Source organism: Procambarus clarkii, chromosome 27, assembly GCF_040958095.1.
Source record: "Procambarus clarkii isolate CNS0578487 chromosome 27, FALCON_Pclarkii_2.0, whole genome shotgun sequence".
Lineage (NCBI taxonomy): Eukaryota > Metazoa > Arthropoda > Malacostraca > Decapoda > Cambaridae > Procambarus > Procambarus clarkii.
Genome location: NC_091176.1, coordinates 20,047,888 through 20,054,527, shown reverse-complemented (window position 1 = coordinate 20,054,527; position 6,640 = coordinate 20,047,888).

Genomic DNA, 6,640 nt, shown 5'->3' with positions numbered 1-6,640 from the left:
TTATCGTTATTCTGCTCTCCTACTCCCTGTATTGTTTTTCATTAACATTTCTACTTCTCGCTCCATTATCCGTTTCCTCTTTGTCTATATGTGTTATCCTTGGAATTTGTTTGACTCCTCATTGCGTATCGTCTGGCTCACTATCGTTGGCAACTCGCTCCGCCAACCTCATCTTCTCTCATCTTGGAGATAGACTGTTTGATGAAGGAACCATGTTATGGGATAACGAGAGAGAGAGAGAGAGAGAGAGAGAGAGAGAGAGAGAGAGAGAGAGAGAGAGAGAGAGAGAGAGAGAGAGAGAGAGAGAGAGAGAGAGAGAGAGAGAGAGAGAGAGAGAGAGAGAGAGAGGAGAGAGAGAGAGAGAGAGAGAGAGAGAGAGAGAGAGAGAGAGAGAGAGAGAGAGAGAGAGAGAGAGAGAGAGAGAGAGAGAGAGAGAGAGAGAGAGAGAGAGATGCAAGTGACATCTTGGGAATGAAGTTCGCCTCTTCAATAACCATGGAGAGCCATACGCTTAACCTAGCTCAAAAGGCAGCCAGGATACTTACAGCCCTACGGTGCATCTCACACCTTATCGACAGCAAGGGCTGTAAAACCTTATATGTAGCACAAGTTCGCTCTCATCTAAAGTATGCACTCCTTTCCTGGATCGCCTGCACTCCCCCACCCCCGTCATTCATCAGACTATTAGACAAAGGGGAGAGACGGGAAAGATGGCTCATCTCTAGCCTTGACCAAGTCAGGTGGGAACGGTCTGAACGTCACAACCTGCAACACTGTATTGACGCTAATGGTTTTACTGTTATGTACAAAGTCAACATCCTCAAAGATCTTCATATGGCCCAACTCCGTGGACTACCAGTAGTTGCCACCCGTAGCACTAGGCTCTCAACCTTCAACAGTCTCATGCTGGAATTGAATTTCTCAAGAACATGACTCCATTAGCGTTCCTTCACTCCTAGGCTGACTCGCATCTGGAACGTGTTCGTTCAACAGGTTGATACACGGGAGATCAGGTCAACTGATCACATAAAGGCTCTGGCTCATTGTTGGCTACAGGCTCATCCTGTTCCTAATATGATTGTTACCTTATGTTGTTAATAAATAAAGGCTATTCCTACTGATGCATATAACAGTCTCATGAAATAAATTGGCCTCTAGGAGTGAGTTTACACTTAGCTGAGGTAAGATTTCAGCTCTTGATTGCAGTTTTACCAGGTTCCTTATAAAATAGTTCCTTTATGATAGTTCCTTATGAGATAGTTTAAAAGAACATTCTATTGAAATAATTGAGTTTCTAGGAACAGGCTTCAGATGTGCTGAAGTAGGATAACAGCTCTTGCTTGCATTTGCACTAGCACATCATTTGACAGTCCTTATGGACCCTAGTCTTATGGACCAATTCTATTTCTAGTATATGTTAACGACATGTTTACAGTAGTAGAGTCCTACATGTCGATGTCCGCGGATGACGCAAAGTTGATGAGAAGAGTTGTGACAGATGAGGATTGTAGGATCCTCCAAGAGAACCCGAACAGGTTGCAGAGATGGTCAGGGAACTCCAGGGCTACTGGAGTTCAACACGATCAAATGTAAAGTAATGGAAATGGGACTAGGAGATAGGAAACCAAAGGGACAGTACACAATGAAGGGGAACTGCCTACCTGTGACGACGCGAGAAAGAGACCTGGGTGTGGACGTAACACCTAATCTATCTCCTGAGGCACATAAAAATAGAATAACGACAGCAGCGTACTCTACACTGGCAAAAGTTAGAACATCATTCAGAAACCTAAGTAAGGAGGCATTTAGGCCGCTTTACAATGCCTACGTGAGGCCAGTTCTAGAGTATACCGCCTCATCATGGAGTCCCCATCTGAAGAAACAAATAAGGAAACTGGAAAAGGTTCAGAGGTTTGTAACGAGACTCGTCCCAGAGTTTCGAGGGAGGGGGTATGAGGAGCGCCTGAGGGAACTGTGCCTTACGACACTAGAAAGAAGAAGGGAGATGGGGGACATGATAGGAACGTATAAAATACTCAGGGAGACTGACAGAGTGAACACAGACGAAATGTTCACACGGAATAGTAACGGAGCGAGGGGACATGGGTGGAAGCTGGAAACTCAGATGAGTCACAGGGATGTTAGGAAATTTTCTTTTAGCGTGAGAGTAGTGGGAAAATGGAATGCACTTACGGAACAGGTTGTGGAAGCAAATACTATTCATAATTTTATAACCAAGTATGATAGGGAAATAGGACCATAGTCATTGCTGTAAACAACCGATGCTCGAAAGGCGGGATCCAAGTGTGAATGCTCGATCCTGCAGACACAACTAGGTGAGTACAAGTAGGGGAGTACATACACCGAAGAGCCAAAACTCAACCCCCCCCCCCCCCGCAAAGCACAACTAGATGAATAAACACACACACACTCATATACACACAAAAATAATATTTAATTATAATATTTAGGAACCTAAATATTATATTTAGGTTCCTAAATATAAGCAACTTAATTAATATGTCGTGGTCCAGTGGTAAGATGCACGGCGTGGGAATCCCAGGACGAGGATTCGAATCCCAGTCATTGTTCCAACATTTTTTTTAATGTCAGGTTGATTGGTCGGTACTGCGACAGCCTCACTTCCTGCAGGTCGGGGTTCTATTCCGTCCAACCACTTGGGCTGGATGGTAGAGCGACGGTGTCTTGCTTCAATGCAAGTCGGCGTTACATCCCCGACTGTGCAAGTGGTTGGGCACCATTTCATTTTTTGTCTGGAATGTACTGCGGTCCGCAAGGCAGAAACTGCTCGAGACGTTGTCAGCGGGTAGCATTTTAATTTAACTTTTTTTATATTTTCAAAGCAAATCCAAAAGAGTGAATATATATATAAATGTTATATAAATATATGTAACACTTATATATATTTATTCATGGAATATATACAAAAGAGTGCTATATTTCTCAAAAGAGAAATATAACAAAGAGTGCTCGGAAAACGGGACACCACGAGCGTATCTCTCATCCTGTAAAAAATTGCTAGGTACAATTTGTACCCAGGTACAATTGCTAGGTATCTCATCTTGTAATTACACTTAGATAATTACACACACACATCATAACTCTTTTTCCTTAATGAAACTGAGTTAAGCGAATAGACCGAGGACACTGAACCTGTTCAAGGATCAAATACAAACATACAAGTAAATTTGTAAGTATAAATATATATAAAGTACGATTTTCACATATGACAAAATTACGAAAAATGATTCTAAGGCATCAGAAATAAGCCAACATATGTTGTTTACTGTGCCCTAACGATAATGCGACGTTTATTGTTCATGACGACATGGCGACGTTTACATTTGGACAGCCTAATCACCATGCATGACCTGAGAGCCCATAAATACTAAAGGTGGCCGCTCTGTGTTTGCGTGTTGGGGATGTCAACGTCAGAGCACTCTTGGGCACATGATTGTTGGCATTGTGTTGTTTGTGCTATTGAAGGTGCTGTGTCCGTATAATATATATATATATATATATATATATATATATATATATATATATATATATATATATATATATATATATATATATATATATATATATATTATTAAATATGACCGAAAAAGTAAGATTAATAATTCTAACACGAATTTTCTCAATCTATCGTACATTTATTTTCACTGTTGGAGGTAAATCAAAAATCAATTCTCCAAAATTCATTTTTATTTCTAGTCTGACGCGACACGAGCGCGTTTCGTAAAACTTATTACATTTTCAAAGACTTTAGTTTACAAATACACAACTGAAAATGTAATAAGTTTTACGAAACGCGCTCGTGTCGCGTCAGACTAGAAATAAAAATGAATTTTGGAGAATTGATTTTTGATTTACCTCCAACAGTGAAAAGAAATGTACGAAAGATTGAGAAAATTCGTGTTAGAATTATTAATCTTACTTTTTCTGTCATATTTAATAACATATGTCTACAGGAAAGACTGCTACCAAAATATACTAATATATATATATATGTATATATATATATATATATATATATATATATATATATATATATATATATATATATATATATATATATATATATGTGTGTGTGTGTGTGTGTGTGTGTTGTACCTTACTAGCCAGAACACAGTTCTTGGCCTACTATGCAAGGCCCGATTTGCCTAATAAGCCAAGGTTTCCTGAATTTCAATATTTTTCTGATTTTTTTCTTGTGAAATGATAAAGCTATTTATTTCATTATGTATGAGTTATTTTTTTAAATTTGAGTTGTAACTAACTGAGATATCCCCTGAGGATTTTGTACGTAGTGATCATGTCTCCCCTCACTCACCAATCTAGTGGCATACCTCTGAACTTTTTCCAGCTTTGTCTTGTGCTTGACAAGGTTTCCGGCTCCATGCTGGGGCCGCATACTCCAGGATTGACTTACGTATGTGGTGTACAAGATTCTAAACGATTCCTTACACAAGTTCCTGAAGGCTGTTCTGATATTAAGCCAGCCTCGCATATGCCGCAGACGTAATTCTTTTTATGTGGGCTTCAGGAGACAGGTTTGGTGTGATATCAATTTCCTAGATCTTTCTCTCTTTCCGTTTCATTAAGTACTTCATCTCGTATTCTGTATCTTGTGTCTGGCCTCCTGTTTCCACCACCTAGTTTCATTACTTTGCATTTACTCGGAGTAAACTTTAACAGCCATTTGTTGGACCATTCATTCAGTCTGTCTAGGTCGTCCTGTAGCCTCCTACTATCATCTTCTGTTTCAATCCTCCTCATAATTTTTGCATCATCAGCAAACATTGAGAGAAACGATTCTATACCCTCTGGGAGATCATTTACATATATCAGAAATAGTATTGGTCCAAGGACCGACCACTGCGGGACTCCACTTGTGACGTCACGCCAGTCCGAAACCTCACCCCTCACAGTGACTCGTGTCTTCTATTACTTAGGTACTCCCGTATCCAATGGAGTACCTTCCCTTTCACTCCAGCCTGCATCTCCAGCTTTCACACTAGCCTCTTGTGTGGTACTGTATCAAAGGCTTTTCGACAGTCCAAAAATATGCAGTCTGCCCACCCCTCTCTTTCTTGCCTGATTTTTGTTGCCTGGTCGTAGAATTCAATTAACCCTGTGAGGCAGGACTTGCTATCCCTGAACCCATGTTGATGCTGTGTTACAAAGTTCCTTCACTCCAGATGTTCCACTAGCTTTCTTCGCACAATCTTCTCCATCAGCTTGCATGGTATGCAGGTTAGGGACACTGGCCTGTAGTTCAGTGCCGTCTGCCTATCCCCTTTCTTGTATATTGGAACTACATTATCTGCCTTCCAAATTTCTGGTAGTTCCCCTGTTTCTAGTGATTTGTTATACACTATGAAGAGTGGCAAGCACAGTGCTTCTGCTCCTTCCTTTAGTATCCAAGAGGAGATTCCATCTGGGCTTATAGCCTTTGTCACATTCAACTGTGTGTGCGTGTGTGTGTGTGTGTGTGTGTGTGTGTGTGTGTGTGTGTGTGTGTGTGTGTGTGTGTGTGTGTGTGCGTGTGTGTGTGTGTGTGTGTGTGTGTGTGTGTGTGTGTGTGTGTGTGTGTGTGTGTGTGTGTGTGTGTGTCATATGTAACTAAATATGTAACTAATATGTTACACATGTAACTAATATGTTACATGTGTAACTAATATGGTGTACATATGTAATTAAATCTTGCTTAGTTCAACATACATTTAATAAATACCAGTGTATTTCATTATCGTATGAAATACCAAGTCCTGACCACTATATAAATACGCAGCCCATTAAAATCAATCCCAGAAAACAATAACACATGTAATTAATAATACTGGCTGAGAAAATACTCAATATCTATTTCGTGCTCAGTAATAAAATATCTGTAATTCATTATAAAATATTAACTTGTAAAATATGGCAAGTTTAAACAAATACTTTTTAGTTCCATTTAACCTCTAAAGAAGATTAATGCTTCTTATTATATACTATTAATGTCGCAGAAGAATTACAGGCCAAAATTATATTGAGCCATTAATTAATGACAATGTTTGGTACCTAATAGTCTGGTGAAATGAGCGTTAATGTTGTAGTTAAAAATGAGAGATATAATTAATTTTCTGTATATATATTACATTTTTTGTTTAATTATCTGGAGGAACATTTGATCATTAATTTACTGATAAGTGTACAGTGATGGATTTTATTTTCTGTATTTATGGATACAAAAATTACGAAAGAGGATTTTCTTATATTCTCATTTTCTCTTCTAGTTTTCACGGAATATAAATATTTATGCTAATGGGCAAAGAATAATGAATCACTGTAAGTACACGGGAGAGTAAATTAAAGTGTGCTCTCAACTATTGTGTCATTTGAGGGAAAATCACAGTAGTTTATGGCCTCATTAATGGCCTTACAAGGGAGTACATGAAGAGAAAGTATTCTAGCCTGTGACCTCATGTTCTACCACACGAACCTGTATATTAGGAGCGAAAAAGAAAGCATGTTTCCCTCATCTTGTAAAATCCATCAATGTCATATCTTGCTCCATCAAACTTAATGTCTCACTTGACCTCTATAAGCATTCCAAGCACAAGAACAAATC